We start from the raw sequence: 16,983 nt of genomic DNA, 5'->3' as shown, positions 1-16,983 counted from the left end.
GCTCATGTCCGCGGGGCAGGAGGGACCCGCTGCAGATTCTCCATTGAGAATCTGGAGCGGATCTGATTTTCCCGGTGGACATGAGGCCTAATCCTCCACCAATGATATGTGCCAGTTTTGCCAATCACAGTATGGCGGCTTGTCACACTGAGCACTGATCACTTTCGGTCGCTAGGTGGCAGCAACAAGATCCAGTGGGCGTGGTAGTGATGACAGGATCACATCGCGCTACACGGCGGAGTGCCGTCTGTGCTGCGAGCAGATAGTCCTCATACAGCACTGAGGAAATCCGGGACCGTCCTCCGTGTACCGGGCGGCACGGTAAGAGCGCAGCGTGTCCGTCCACTGTGCGGCTGCTGCACCGGGCACCGGCCGGCAGCTCTCAGCACATGGTGTATTAGTGTGTACACATATACCGTCCATCCATTGTATGTTGCGGCCCCCTTTTACTGGAATGGTATGCCCGAAGTGAGCAGCACCTACTGCAGCCTGTACCATACACTGCTGGGGAGAGGGGAGACCTCAGCCCGGAGGAATACCTACAAGCCCCCATGTGAGGAGAGGGCAGATAAGGACGGAGGTAAGTAGTCACCGCAACCATCCAGAGGAGACCCCATGGCTGGAATAGTGAGAACTTGTCTAAGTACAGTCTGTATAGGAACGTGCAGCACCCAGGAGTTGTCAGCTTGCTGCAGAACTCGGCATGCAGTTCCATCTCAGGCAGATATGCACATGATGAGAGTTGTGGTGTGGTTAGATGAACGGTCTTGCTTCGCCAATAGAAAGCCTCTAGTAGGGCTCCTTGTCTGTAGTGACCTCTTCTTCTTCTGCTTGTTGACCAATAGACGCCTCTACAGCGTGGAGAAGAGATGTCGCCCAATTAAAGCCCCATCTACACGCAGCGATTATCGCTCAAAATTCGTTCAAAAGATGGCATATGAGTGATAATCGCTGCGTGTTTTTTATTGCTGCCATCGTTCACTTTTCAGGTGAACGATGATTTTAAGGTGAGCTTAAATAACAGGGACTGCATGCTGTGTTCTGCAGGGGTCGGAGATTACACTGTATTCTCTCAAGAGCCCGTGTGAGAACAATGGAGCTGTGTGCACATGCTATGCTCTGCAAACAGATACTGGAGGCACTTTTACACGCAAATGAAGCTGCTAAAGTGTTAATGGACATTAGTGTCCATTAACCCTTTACGCAAAGCGATTGCTAAAAACTGTCAATCTTTCAATCGTTTAAAAGATTGTCTTTGTGTGTAAATGGGCCTTAACAGAGTTTGAGAGGGGGACATTATTGGAATGTGAGAAGCTGGATGATCATATTGACTAATTACCCGCCACCTGGGCTGGTCTGACTAGACTGTTAGGAGGTGGTGGGACCAGTGGATGTGTGAGGGTACACACACGATGGCCAGCTCAGGAACCCCCAACAGACCACCAGTAGAGAGGATCGCCCGACAGGTACAAGCAGCTCCAACTGCTTTGTTGTCTGCCATCCAGAGACAGATGGCGCCATCATTACAGGGCCAGCTTCTCGCATGCCAGTAACGCCCCCTCTCAAACTCTTAACTGGGCGTAATCTCTTCTCTACATCGTAGAGGCGTCTAGTGGTCAACAAGCTCTTCACAAGTGGAAGAAGAGGTCACTACACACAGGGAGCCTCTGAGAGCCTTTTATAGGCCAAGGGGGGAACCACTCTTAGGGCCTTAGGTGACAGGACCATCCATCTAATCACAACTCTAAAGGTTTGTGTCTGCTGGTACTATTTCCAGGCTCTTGGCTGAAGGACATTTGGTCTCCCAGTGCCCATTACTAGTCCGGCCTCTGACACCCACCGCCTCCTCCGCCTGCAGTGGTGGTGTGAGCGATGAAACGAGATTCTATGGAGTGTAACCGGGTTATCGTCAGTGGTGAATCCAGGTTTAGTTTAGATGGACGACGGCCGTGTTCAGGGGTCATTCGTGCGGGTTATGAGGTCTGCTGCTACACGCCTCTCAGGAGCTCCTCGGCAGACCAGTAGTGTACCAATGTCTAAGGACATCAATGCCACCGATGGGAACAAGGCATGCCTTGTCTGAAAAGCAAAATGAAAGGGATTGTCTGTGCTAATGAAAACTGACTTTTTTATGCAGAATTAGGTAAAGCTTAGCAAAAATGACTAGCCAACATATCTACTGTTATACACTCGTCACTCTCCTAACGCTTGTGGTTAAAGGGCCTGTGTCGTCACCTTGGAGCTCCATAAACTACTATATGGGTGAGGGGATGGAGATCCAAGGAGCTGGTTTTTATACTGACTGGATCCCCTCTTCCAGCGTTGAACCCCCAATAATCGGCACCTGTACACCCGCTGAGTCTCCTGACAAGGCGGAGCGCGCGTCCTCTCCCATTCATCTCTATGGCAGAGCGCATGCACGCAGCCTTGTGAGAGGTCACCTTGTGTGCGTATGCTGATTTCTCAGGGGAACCTATTGAGTTTAAAAAGCAGCTCCCTGGACAGCCCCCTCACCCGTAACATCATTTGTGGGGTTCAAAGGTGATGACAGATGCCCTTTAAATAGCAGGAAAAAGGAAACCAGCGTCCTTTTAAAGTAAAAAAACGGCAATTCAGGCTTTATTGGCAACTTGCTAGGACCGCCTACAGGTGCCCATGCCATGACTAAAAGTGCAACAGACGCCTGAAACTTAAACAGTGTCTTCTTCAGGTAAGAATCCTGGGAAGTTGCCAAATAAAGCTTGCATTGGGTTTTTCACTTTGAAAGGATGCTGGCGTTCTACTTCTTGCTATGTTTTCACCAGTGTAAGGCCTCCTGTCCACGGGCGATTTTATTTTCTTCTCCTCACTGTTTTTCCTGCGTCGATAATCTGGCCACGGGGAACGCAGTGAACGCTTTCCATAGACTACTATGGAAAGCACAGCCCCCTGTCCACCAGCAAATTTAAATCACAGCATGCTCCGATTCTCCGCGGTGAGCCTATCTGTTAGGCTCAGAGTGGAGAGCTGTCACCTTTCTGCTCTCCTGCGGCGGCCATCTGCCACGGGATACCGCTATGCCCATGGACAGGAGGCCTAAGGAAGTGACCGGTACATGCAACAGCGGCTATATTGGCATATACTGATTGGTTAAGCTTTTCACCTTTCCTCTGTTAGTTGTGATCACTCATTTCTCAAGCAGACTGTGGTTTTTCGATCGCTGTGATAACCAGCAAAAGTGTATTTCAATGTATTAACCTAAAATAAAGTTTCTGTGCTGGAGAATAACTTAAGTGTTGGCCACTTGGGGTCTCCCTTCTAAGTTGTTGTCCACTGCCTGTTGTTAAGTGATGCCCATCTCTAGTAACAGAGATAACTAGAAGAGTGATGAGTCGTGCTGCCCATAGAAGTGTATGGAGAGGAGGAGGGAAGAAGCAGAGACTCGCACAGATGTGCTGTTAGAGCTAAGGCGGCTTTTATGCAGAGCGATTTATCGTTACATGAGCGAGCGATGACCGAGTCCGCTCGTGCAGCCTGTTTATACAGGCAGCTAAAATATTCGCTTGCAAGTCATTCACAGTCCCAGTGAATGTCAACAACTAAACGATCGCTGTTTACACATAACGATGTGAATGAGCGAATGATGATTTTTATGCCTGTGTAAAACGAACAACTGAGACGCCATTCAGTCGTTGGCCGTGTGCAATATCAAGCCGTCAAACTCGGCCCGCTATCGTGCTCATAACGTGCGATGTCAAACGCCTCGCATCGGACTCGCAATGTGTTTTACAGTCCCATTGAAAGCAATGGGCAATGCATTCCGAGGAATGCGATAAGTTAGAACATGCCACGATCTTTTTCCCTCACCGCATCGCTCATGTATATGACTCCATTTAAAAGAATGGGGTTCATATTTGCTCATCTCACAATGCACAAATCTCGCACGATTTTCTCGGCCGTGTGAAAGCGGCCTCATGGTGAGTTTTTTACTCGCATCTCCACTGCACGGTGCTTCTCTAGTGTCGTGCGTGATGATGTAATGTTTGGAAGCAGGGTCTGCTCTTCTCTGTGCACAGTGGCCGTCATACAGTCTCCTCCCAGCAGTTCAGGGAGAACTGAGAATTGGAGATGGAGCCTGCAGAGGGGAAAATGGTGATAATGATGATAATGGATACAAGTCAGATAATGGCCAGAAATCGTGTTATTCTTCATGTACACACAGCATCTTATTCTGGAAACATCTTGAAGACAGGTACTCTTTAAGGTTTTTTCCTTTCAAGAAAATCTATTTAAAGTGGAAACAGGTTCTCGGTCCTGCACTCGGGGTTTTTTTTTTTTTTTTTGTGGATCTGATTAGTATATATGAAAAAGAAAATTGTGACTTTCCGCCTTGTCTGCGGTGGGACGTATTCTTCAGCGGAATAATAAGGTTATACATATTTGCACGAGACTTTCCTCCTATTCTGGTTTTTGCCAGGATTTTCTAAAATGTGGAGAACCTGTCATTTTTGTATAAATCTCTGCAAAAGTGCAATTAAAAAAGACTCCTGCATATATATCGTTATCCTACAGCGGCTGATGGGGTTGTACGGGCTCTGTGCCCTGTTCATGAGCCCACGGATATGCCATCCTCATCAGACATGTAATCAGTGGGGGTCCCCCATCCTGTCCTGGGCACACTGTGCTGCCTTCCTCCATTGATATTCTTTAGAGGTGGCTGTAACAGTCATGTTGGCATCGCGCCCAGTAATTGGGTTCTAGGAGTCCTTTTTGGTACACTTCTCGCCCTGGGGTATAATAAATTTGAGCTGTGACCGGTTTTCTCTGTACACATGTGTCCCGGATATGTGATTTTCACTAGACAAGACTGCAGCTTGCGGTGCTTAGTGTAGGCGATGGGAACCTGAGCTGCAGCTGTGAGATGAGCAGCTCCTAACCTTACACTTGGGATGCCCCCTCCCCGGGGTTCTTCCATCCGATGGCTCATGTTCCAGGCATGGTGGTGTCAGCTGTACAGATGCTGCCCGCTGCTCCGTCTGCACACGTCAGATGGCACAGACTCCAACTGCTTTACACTCCTTGCCCATAGAGGAACATGGGAAATTCCCAAAGTGAAATCGGATGATTATTTTCCCTTGGATCCTCTTGGGATCCCCTTTCAGCTTCTGGATATAAAGCAAAAAATGCCTCCATTCACTGAGAGCAAGCAAATATAGCAAATGTGTCATTTCCTTTCACTTTGGTTGTACTTGAGCCTGTCCCGCTGCAAGGGAACTGTGATGTACCCTGCACATACACAGTGGGTATTTGTATGTGCATGCGGATCAGCATGGCTATAAGGCCGGATGAGCTGGCATGCCGTGTGCGAGAGTCAATCTAATCCCCATGGGCTATCTTGGCGTGTATGTGTGCAGAATGCCACATACTGGTGCAGCGCGTTTCGGAGGGAAAGCTCTTCTTTACCAAGTCCAACTAGAGTTAGTGTGGCAGTGAGCAGATTTAAGGAAGTATGTTACTCATTAGTAGCAGCGGGAAGAGGGGTTGTACCTAATTGTGTTCACCAAGCTGGCGCAGGACCGCAAACGTGCGCTCGCCGAGAGGTTGTGTGCGTTGCAGCAACCGGAGCACAGCCCCATACAGGCGTTTGCCTCGTTACGTGCACATTTAGCGCAGCGCTGGAAGGGAATCGTTACTCTAGATTTGCGGTCCATATGACGGGAAGTCATCAGTTGTCACGGTGTGATGTAAATACGCTTATGTGACACAAGGGGCGCTCCGCTGTAATAGTGAAGATAGGACCTAATTCATCAGTAGGCATGGAGTAGCAGGAATAGAGAAATATACATAAACATGTCACATAGTGTATAAAAACACGTGAAATGAGCTCAAAGTGCAATACAACAAAAATAAATAAGGTTACCGTTAATCAAATATCAAGGATGGAGAAAATAGAGAGGCTATTATATAAAAATAATAAATAGGTGTCTGGATAAAACCAATAAATATTCTATAAAACCCAGATGGAGCGGGAGCGATCAACAGTAGTGTGGGCAAGGAGCTGGCTGGTAGCGGGAGGGCGCACGGCTACAGCTGCCCCCAAGCCTCATTCAGCCCATCGGGAAAACATTTCTGATCTGCAAAACTTTTTAAAAGTTTATTTCCATTAATATAAAATTTATGTATCGGAGTTTCATTACATGTGAGTCAGCCGGGTTTCAAGATCATTCGTAATAACTCTGTAAAAGCGACCCTTCACATTTGGCCACGCCCCTAATGCTGAGCACCGCCCACTTTTGAAAAAGTGGCCTACATGCCAGGACAGTCAGTTTTATTGCAACTTTTCAGCACCAGTAATCTGCTGCAAATGGAATGCTAAATATGCCCCCCAGTACTTTATATTTGGGGTTCTCACTGTTCGGCTCTTGTGATACTAAAAGCCCCCCTATTATACCTGATGACGATGGAGGGTCCTACAAGCCTATAGATTGGACATTGCACTACTGCCTTATGTGAACGGCCATCTTTGCCAGGCAGAAGTCTGCAATGTTCTATCAGCTGATTGCACCTTGCGGCCCCCCGTGAGGTCGGTGGGCTGTTCTGCTGTATACGTCACATTATAGCATTGATGGATATGGATGCTTCATACAAGCAGCAGATCCTCTGTCTGGCATGGTCACCAGAGACCATAATTTTCCCCAGAAACTAGTCAGCCGCTTGCTCTGCTGGTCGTGGGGGTCATTCACATTAACCATCCATTTTCATTGTTTTACTTTGTCAGTAAATAACACGGAAAATAAAGACCTTGCATTTTTAGAAGAAAAATAACGTCCGGAATGTTTCTTAGGAAGTAACTGCTGATGTGATGACACCGCACATAGATGATGCCGCGTCGGCAGAAGGGTTTGGTCGTGTTTTTTCCTGGACATGTAAGATGCATCTCTACACGCGTTCTATCGACTCCCGGCTCCGTGTGGTCGTTGTTCCACCAGCTCCTCGACCTCCCACATCTCTACCGTCTGACCTTCTCCGCATGACTTTCTCAGTTTTGAGGCCCATTTACACGTAACAATTATTGCTCAAAATTGTCTCAAACGAACGACCGTGCATGATAATCGTTACGTCCGCATCGTGGCCTTTTCGTTTGTCACTCGGTTTCCACCGACATAAATAATTGTTGGCTCTCACTTCTTGCTTCGCTAACCGCTCAGCGTATTCCGTAGAATGTGAGCGGTTCTCAACGATCTGCGCCGGTCTGAACATTCTGCATGAGTGCGGACAACTAGCGCTGCCAACACTCTTCCCATGTAAAAGGGCATTACTCAGCAAGGTATGAAAAGACCAGCGCCCCCCACAGCCCACTAATGAATTGAGCAGCAGTGCACATGCCCGATCACAGCTCTATTCACTTATAGGGGACTAACAGAAATTGCCAATATGCTGCTTTTTGTTTTGTTTTTTTCTTTTCCCCTTTTGGTTCCTTTCTTTTTCTCTAGAACGGCGGTTTCTTATCGGGAAGAGCGGCGCCAGTAGCGTTTTCCGACGGCTTTGTTGCCCATTGATGCTATAAGAAGCGTCCACCTGTTATTCTGCAGCATCCCGAGGATACAAACTTTGTGCTTCTCAGAGTGTTCCTGTTTACATAAATGCATGTTTGCGGTAATGGTTTTGTTCCTTCTATTTTGAGACTTGTTTTCGTGAGCAATTAGCCTTTCAAAGTAATCTTGGCTTTTTCCGTACTCATTGGTGTAATGAACAGAAAGCGCTGGAAACCAAACTTTGCTGCCATTTGCTTCTGCGTAGTTGAATAGTTGGCGGATTTTATTTAGTATTTTCCACAATATTAAGTGCTCATTAAATCATATTTGCTAATAGATTGTTCAGGGTCTATTGGCAGCGTAGAAAATAATTACTTTGTGGCGCTTTTGAAAATACTCTGTGGGTGGAAAATGGTGAGAAATTCTCAGTAATGATATGTAATCTCTACCAGTGTAACGGTACTGCGTAAAAGATAGCAGTCACCCATATTACTATGGAGCGTGTCTCATCAGGACCATTCATCTTATTAACCAATACTAGATGGGAAAACACAAGGCTAGAGCACCTCGTCGGACGGCAAGTAACGGGGGAGTCTCACAGGACATCTGCTCACCCGAAGTAGTCATATAAAAGGCACTACAGTATGTGGTAGATGAGATCGCATCCATCCTCTACGGGTGACATCACATACTCCTCTTAGAACTTGGCGTTGCAACCTTCAAATGTGATAGAACTGGCTCTATTAAAGAGGATTAAAAAGTTTGTCCAGTTGTAAACTATTGGTGGCCCATCCTTTGGATAGGTCATCCATCGTAGATCAGAAGGGGTCTGCTGCTAGGGCCCCCACGATCAGCTATTTTCTGGGCAGATGTGATCCTGCACTGATCTGATTTTTGCAGGAAGCAGACAGCTCTGTTCTTACTGCAGTGGCCAAGCTTGGTATTGCAGGCAGAGTTCCCATTGAAATGAATGGGAATTTGAGCTGAGACACCAAGGTGGGCTACTGCTGTGAGAACAGAGCTGTCTGCTTCCTGCAGAAATCTGCTTGGTGTACATGCATACTGGCCGGCAATCAGCTCATCAGCAGTGGTCGGTCCCAGGTGACGGATCCACACTGATCTATTGACGACCTGTCCTGAGGATACACCATCAAATGTTTACAACTGGACAACCCCTTTACACTTTTATTCCATGGAATGTGAAATGAACATTCACTAGACAATCGTTCATTCAACCAGTTGTTCAACAACCAAACCACTTCTACACCCTTTGCTCTCCTTAGTTAGGCCACCTCCCACACATTATGGCCCTACATATAGATTGACTAAACCCACTGATTTCAGCCGGGCCAACTGATCACCTGATGTGGATGATGGCCTCCAGCTCTCTCCTGACTGCAGATGTCTATGGAGATGACGATCATGGAGTTATGTTTCAGCTGCCCAATTTTTTTTTATTTTTTTTTTTTGTCCTCAGGAGATAAATCGCTGCTTAAGGTGCCTGGAAGGGGCTTTCTCCCCTCTGTGTTTTAAGCTTTCATGTGTGTGAGGGGATTGTAGAAGAGATCTGGCTGGCTGACAGCTATCTAATGTGTATGTGCAGCCTTATGAAAGTTCATGTCTAAAAGAAACTTAAAGCCTATTTACACCAATAATTATTGCTCAAAAGCCATCTTTTGAGCAATAATCGTTGGGTGTAAATATGCCCTTTCAGTTTTCTGCCAAATGATGGATTTCAGTTCAGCAGAACAGCTGATAAGACTGACCGCATGCTGTGCTCTGCCTGAGAGCTGATAACAGCTGATTGCATTATCTCAGCTGTTAGCCCCGCCTGCAGAACAAAGAGAATTTATTCAGAGAACAGCAGGCGGTCCTCTGAATAAATTCAGTGGCTCACATGCTGCTAATTGGTACTAATAGGCATTAGTACAAATTAGTAGATTTTGCAAAATGATCACTCATAAGCCATCTTTTGAGCGACCCTCTTTGTGTCTAAATGCCCCTTTTACTTAAGGTGTTCTTAGATGGAACAATTATCGTTCAAATGAGCAAACGTGAGCAATAATCATTCGGTCTAAATGTGAAAATTGTTCACTTTTCGTTCATCCATTATAAGCAGACCTAAAACCCATTATTGGCTCCTTCCCAATCGTTGAGTCCATCTCACTCACTCATACGGCGAATAGGAGGGATGGAACGATTCTCGTGTGAACGAGCCACTGATGCCTCTGCCTGTCTAAACAGGCCGCACGAGAGGGAAGGAGCTAGCGCTGTCGTTGCTCACTCATTCAAACAAGAATTGGCTCGTCTAAAAGGACCCTTCGCCTATGTTCACATTGGAGCCTCCAACACAAAATAGCACAGCATGCTGCACTGCTGGCGCGGAAGATACCAAAGAGCACGCCTTGATCTGGGAGGCCCCCATTGTAGTCTGTGCAGTCTGGCATCGTTCAGTGCCAGCATATGGCGGATCGGCATATTCGGCTTTTCTGGTTGTTCAGCTCCTACTGTCCCATTTACACGGGACGAGAGATGTCTAAACATCTGCAGGAGCGCTGCCTCACCGCTAAGGTCGTTGGCGCTCGTGCAGAGCATTTAGACAGGCAGAGTTCACCGCTGAATCGCGGGTTCCTCGCTCAGCACTTCACCTTCTATGTGTAGCGGGGAGGGTTTACACGCGGTGAGACGCCAATGATATATTTTATTTTAATGTTGACTGAAAGTCCGTGATAACGAGAAGTGAATGAACGGTAAACCATTTTTTTGCATTTACACGGCCGATTATCGCGCAATTTCGTTCGTTTGAACCCATTTTAAGCGATAATGGTCCGTGTAAAATGCCCTTAAGACGGAGCCGGACAATGGGAAGTGATGGCGCCGGTGTAAACGCGCCTTCTACTCTCTTGCACCCTGGCGCATGTATTTAACCTTGTAAATAAACGGTATTTCTAATCACCTTCTCATTAAACCGTTCCCCGGAGTGTTCTGTGAAGCTGCTGGATTCTGTGACTAAGCAAATAATAAAGCCATAATGGTTGTTATGTTGCCCGCATATGGCAGCATAATGCCGCTCGTTGTCCTCGTTTAGCTATCTATTTCCGTATTGAAAAATCTGCTCGTGTAATTAAAAATGACAATGGATCCATTGCATATAGCAGCTGCGAACAATGGCAGCATTACATGGCGGATAAACACGCCGCTCCTCGGAAAATGGATTTACTAAAGAACAACCTGCTAAATGAAGGCAATAAACCTTGGATAAATAAATGTGCTGTAAACGCCGTCACTCGGGCATGGAGCTGGAGCGTGCCACTCACGTCACACGGCCCCTACAAGAAAGTGGCGTGAAAAAAAACATACAGGCAATCAAAAGCAACAGCATTGCTTTTGCGAGAAAAAGCAGCGCTGCCTATCAAAAATTGCGCAAAGGAAGATTCGATTATATTTTGCTGCGGTTTTCCTGCGGTAATATTGCGATCGCCCATGTGAAACTACCCTTTCACCCTTCTGCTTTTTTTGCCTGGCCAGTTGGGCACATTGATGGCATGTTATGCAAAGTGCAGCATGCATACATACATACATACGTACGTGCGTGCATGTATGGTGACGGGTTTACACACAGGAATATGGATCCACACTATGTTTTATCAAGCATCTAGATTTTTAATCTTGCTACCTTTTTAACCCTTTCATGATGAAGGATCATTGATGCTCCGGCTGTTCTGGTATTCCCACTGTCGGTCATACGTTTATTTTCCAGTGACGTAGCTACATCTTTTTTTTTTGCAAGAGGAGTTGTATTTTTCAATGATACAATATATTGTAATGGGAAACTTTAAAAAATTTTCTAAATGGGGAAATAAAAAAACACCATTTCACTATTTGGGAGGAGAGGTCCTGTTTTTGCAGTAAAAATGTTATCTTTATTTGGTATGATTACCCAAATATATAGGGTTTTTGTTTCCCCAATGTACTCGTTAGGCCTCCTGCACATGGCGGACTCTGCATGCGGAATCCAGCCCTGGCGGACTCTGCATGCGGAATCCAGCCCTGGCGGCGGCCCCGTGTATCTGCATTCTTGAACCTTCATCTGTACTTGGGATGGTCCGCACGGCTCACTATCGTACATGCGCAGTCCAGACTTTTTTTTTTAAACTTCTGCTTTTCCCACAGAATCTGCAGCCCATCTGCAATGTCTATTGCGGCCGGGCCATGAGTCGGGCAACTTCAGTGGAAGACGTCCGTGCAGGAACCACAGAAAAATGAAGCGTGCTGCGATCTTTCATCTGCAGCTGGTTTCTGCTCATGTGCATGAAGAATCCTTTTTCCAAAGTATGCTTTGAAGGGTTAACTCTGGGGAACCCGGAGGTGGACGCCCGCTTCGGATTCCGCAGCAAAAATCTGCCCATATGCATTACGCCTTAAAAAAAAAAAAAAAAAAAAAAAAAAGCTTTCTCTGTTCGTTCATTCATTCATTCATTCATTATTTTTTATTTTTTTTTTTACCCCCAAAAAAGGAACAGAGACACGAAAATGCCAACTGGGCCGTAATGCAGCCGTGAATGCACATTTAGGGTGACTACCCACTATAGTGTTTTTTCACTGCGAAATTCGCGGGATTTTTTTTTTTCTGCAGGGGTCTATGGGACTTGTAATGTTAAAATCACGATCGCGCAAAATCGCAATTTCGCGGTAAATTGTGACTTTGCGCGATCGCGATTTTAACATTATAAGTCCCATAGACCCCTGCAGGAAAAAAACGCTGCAAATTTCACAGTGAAAAAAAACTGTAGTGGGTAGTCACCCTAAGACATAGGTTTCAGACCAAGCATAAAATGTATGTACATTGGAGTAAGATGAATCGCCTTCGCTTGTCTGTGAGCCGGAAATTCAAAAGCATGCAAGATATAGTTTTGTGCGATGATTTTTCAATTGCTTGTGTAAATCGTAGGAAAATTGCCAGCCTGCAGCTGGCTGCGCAGGGCGCCATTAAGCTCCACTGGGTTTTCTGAAAGGAGGCAAGAGTGGCAGAGAATCAAATCTCCACATTTTACCACAAATATGATGTGTGACACTTTTTTTTTCTTTCTTTAAATGCTGGCATGAGATCTCCCGTTGTCTTCACTTTATGGCATCCATGTTTACATTTGTAAAAGCCCTAAAATAAGCCCTAGCTTAGAAAAGAATACATCACCTAAGAGGCGCTGTCAGCTCCACCGCGCATCTCCTCTGCAGCTTTGGCACACTTGCTTCTAGTTTTCCTTCAACGCTTCCTGGTCAAGGGTTCAAAATACCCGCCTCCAGGAAGCGCTGGCTGTGATTGGTTCTCGAGTGCCGTGGCTCAGCCAAATCACAGTCAGCGCTTCCTGGAGGCGGGGATTTTGAACCCTTGACCAGGAAGCGTTGAAGGAAAACTACAAGCAAGTCTGCTGGAGCTGCAGAGAAGACGTGTTGCAGAGCGGACCGTGGCTGTTGTGTTTTTTTTTTTTTTTATGCAGCTAGGGCTTATTTTGGGGGTAGGGCTTATATTTCAAAAGAGCGCGTACTTGTAGCTTTGTAGCGACACAAAATTGCGATATCACACAGAACACATGCCTTTTTCTCGGGGTGATATCACTGTTGCCTGTGTGAAAGGTCTACAATTATAGAACCCCTGCAATGTGCTTGCATGAATTACCCCTAGTGTCTGTGGGGTTTCACTCACATTGACTGTGCTGCCTATATGTGTAAGTTTGAGAAATATTTTCTGGTACTGATGCTCAACCTCTTAACGCCACAGGCGGTAACATTATGTCAGCGGGGTACTTAACGCGACACAGCGTAACCTTATAGTTCACATCTGGTTCATGAGCGAGCCGGCTGTTTCTGATAGCGGGCCTCCTGCTGCAACAGCGGGGATGTATAAGGACAGCGACTCCTGCTATTAACCACTTACATGCCGCAGCTATGTAGGTCGCATCATGTATAGGGTTCACAGAGAGAGGACGCTCCCTCTGTGACATCAGACCCCTGTAATGAAATCATGGCACGCCAATGGGTTGCCATGGCAACAGGATGCCAGATATAGGCATCCTGCTTTGCCATTGCCTATGATCACTATAACAAGCTATAAGGCATTGCAGTGCAGAAGTCCTGCAATGCCTTACAATAATGATCATAGCTACTACAGTTCATGTCTCCCCCAGGGGCATAAACAGTGTGAAAAAAAATATATATATCTTTAAAAAAAAAAAAAACCTAAAAACTTTTTGCTCTTTTCCCCCTACTTGTCTAAAAACAAACATTTAAGAAAAACCCCATGTGTGGTATCATCATGTCTGCTGCAACCTATACTGTAATTTGAGCACACTATTAATCCTGCACAGCAAAAAACATTAAAAAAAATATAGAGGCAAAATGTGTATTTTGTTTGTGTTTTACCGCCCAAAAATTCATTAAAAAAAGCCCCAAAATGGTACAAATAAAAACTACTGCTCGTGACGCAAAAAACAAGCATTCGCAGAGCTCCATCCATTTCTGCTTGCTGGGGGGAGGGAGTTTAATTATCTTTTATATTTAAATAACCTATGGACCATAAGTATACAATCCAGAGGATGAGCTGTGATCTCCTCTATCATAACTGCGTGATCATCATCACTAACTGAAAGGAGTGCCTGTGTCCCCCTTCAGGCAGTCTCTGTGGTAGGATTTATATGATGGCATCACACAGACTGAGAAATTGACTAGTAACTTTGCACACAAACACAAGTAGGTCTTAGACCGCTTTCACTCCTGCGTTGGATCCTCCGGCCGGAGATGCTCTTGCAGATCCAGATGGAAATACCGGAAGAAAAAGGGCTGCATGCAGGACTTTTTCTTCCGTACAAAAGCCTACCAGCTTGACTTAGTCAATGGGGTGTGTCTGGCACGATTCGGTACTTCCAGAGATGAAACCGTTCAGCTGCGGGGATTCCCCCCTTTACTGTTCCCTGCACAGACGAGCAGGACTGCAGAATCCCCAATGCAGATATGAAACCACTCTTAGCTGGCCAGCATTGAGATCACATGACCATCTGAGGAGAACATTTCCGATAGAGAGAAATAACTAAGCAAGGGCACACCAGCTCATTATATGCTACAGAATGAAGAAGAAAATCACTGCAATGGCCCTTTAACTGCACAAGGCCAAAAAGTGAAGAGAAGGAGGTGGATCTGAGTCATGCCCAGATGAATGGTTTCTCGCCCTCTACCAGTGAGTTATCTACAAGCCATTGAATATTCCCTTTATCCTCCGGAGCCCTGTGATGTGTGCATACAGAACTGAGCGGTTTCATCTGGTGTTGATCCAATTTTTAGTTGAGGTTTCCAGCTCCCTCCTTCAGCGGCTCATGAGATTATGTGTGTAAACACTGGCGCAGTGAGTCATTGTCCGGAGCATTATCTACAAGAGCGGGATTATTATGTGCTATCTGCTGCTAGGAAGCTCTACAATACACTTCCTATCTGCATAGACTCCATTTTCTGCTCATGTTTTATCTGAATGTTGCCAATCTGCCTATGTGCAAAATGTTCTGCAAGGGGATTTACCTTGTACATGAGCTAGTCCGTGGTAGGATACTAGAAGGCCACACGTTGCTAATACGCTTTATATTCTTCTATTATACAGAACAGGAGACTGTATATATGATAGGTCCGGGAATTCCCGTCTCTCTAAGACATGGTTGTCCTGGAAACAATTAATATTGTATGCGGAGAGACCAGTGTGTATATGTAATATACAGTATATAACTTGCGTATGTATATATGCACTTTTATGTGTGTATGTATGTAATAATGTAGTGCACAAATAGTCTTTGTACCATGTGGACAGAAGAAGAAAAAGTGATGTGATGTTAAATACTCATGTATGAAAAAAAGACAAAAGTATTATAGAGCTAACTTGATTGGATAATCAAAAAAGTTTGCAAGTCTTGAAGGCTACTTGGGCCTCTTTGTCAGGCTGTGGTCACAGATATCATCTTTAAGTTTATCTGTAACTAGTCTGCATCCTCTCACCCTTCTTGTTGAACCTATATCCAGAAGTGATCATGCGGAAAATAGACCCAGCTGAATTGGAAATCTGGGTGAGAATAGGTGGTAGAAACATCAACAATCTCCGCTATGTGGATGACACGACTCTGCTTGAAGAAACAGAAGCAGGTCTGAAGCAGCTGATATGGAAGATTTAAAACTAAAAGTGAAAATATGGGCCTCTACCTGAATTTAGAGAAGACTAAAATTATGACAACTGCAAAAAAAGGCTAAATTCTAATCAAAACCGTGGCCAAAAAATGCGTGCGAGACTTTATCTTTCTTGGTTCGAAAATGAACCAGGCTGCAGAATCTATAATAGAGATAAAACATAGGATAGCATTGGGGAGAAGTGTGATGCTACATATGGACAAAGTCTGGAAAAGTAAGGATATCGGTTAGATACTAAACGCAGGATTGTGCAAACCACTGTTTTCCCCATAGCCACATAGACATGTATGGATGGACTGTGAAAAAAGGAATATCGTCTTTCCCTGAAAAGAAGACCCTGCCTTATATTATTTTTTGCCCCAAAAGAGGCACTAGATCTTATTATACTTAGCTAGCAGGCTTGGTCCACGTCCAGCACACTGCTCTCCGGAGGTCTGTTCTCTTCTTCAGTCCTAGCCACTCGTACATCATCACTTTCTGGTTAAGCCCTAAAGGACCAGGCTGTTTTGTACCTTAAGGACCAGACACTTTTTTTGGGATTTTTCCCTGACTTTTTTTCCTCGGTTTTATTAGGGGTAAAATGCTAAAAACAAATTTTTTAACATTTTATAGTAATTTTTTAAAATTTAGGATATTTATGCTAAAATAAAGTACGGTAACGGGTTCCTTTAGTTGTTTCAGTAGTTTTGATATATAGTATGTATGGTTTTGGTTTACAGGGCGCATACGGCGACAGTTTTAGTTGGCGTCGTCTTTGGGTTATTTTCTTATGTATATTTTTTTATTCTGGAATTATGTGTTTTTTTTATGTGTATGTTATCATGTTTTTTACTATCTATGTCCACTATGACGTCATACAAGACCTCTGGGGGACATTTTTTTTGACACTTTCCCACTGTAGCTGGGGCATCTATAGGAGTCCCAGTTACAGGGGAAAGCAACCCCTGTAGTGACATTAGTCACTGCAGAGCTGGCCAGGGTCTAGTATGACCCTCCAGCTCTGCTGCAACAGGGAACCCTGACTTTCTATAGAGCTCTATGCGGCCATCTTCAGCTGCCTAAAGGACCTAAAAAACAGCCAAGACAGCTGAGGGGGCACAGTGTCCTATCTCCCTTATTTTAGCAATGGGCAGGGGTCTCTGCAGCAGGACCCCACTGATCATACTTTTGACATGTGATAGACACCGAAAGGTTTATCTACTCTTTAATATCACATGTATTTAATATTTTAGCGAATTCTTGTTTTTAG

The 16,983-nt window shown here is 45.3% G+C and overlaps 1 protein-coding gene across 4 annotated transcripts in view; it reads left to right on the top strand.

Moving 5' to 3' along the window:
* The first annotated feature begins 236 nt into the window (after positions 1 to 236).
* OSBPL8 (oxysterol binding protein like 8) overlaps positions 237 to 16,983 on the top strand; it is a 193,495-nt gene continuing 176,748 nt past the window's right edge. For 3 of the 4 annotated variants that reach the window (XM_066591672.1, XM_066591673.1, XM_066591669.1), the window contains exon 1: positions 237 to 321. The gene's annotated coding sequence lies outside the window, so the exon portion shown is untranslated. The other variant, XM_066591671.1, reaches the window with a different exon arrangement.

This window comes from Eleutherodactylus coqui, chromosome 2 (assembly GCF_035609145.1).
Source record: "Eleutherodactylus coqui strain aEleCoq1 chromosome 2, aEleCoq1.hap1, whole genome shotgun sequence".
NCBI classification, from domain to species: Eukaryota; Metazoa; Chordata; class Amphibia; order Anura; family Eleutherodactylidae; genus Eleutherodactylus; species Eleutherodactylus coqui.
The sequence above is the reverse complement of the archived record's forward strand: the minus strand, read 5'-3'. Positions and strand labels throughout refer to the sequence as shown.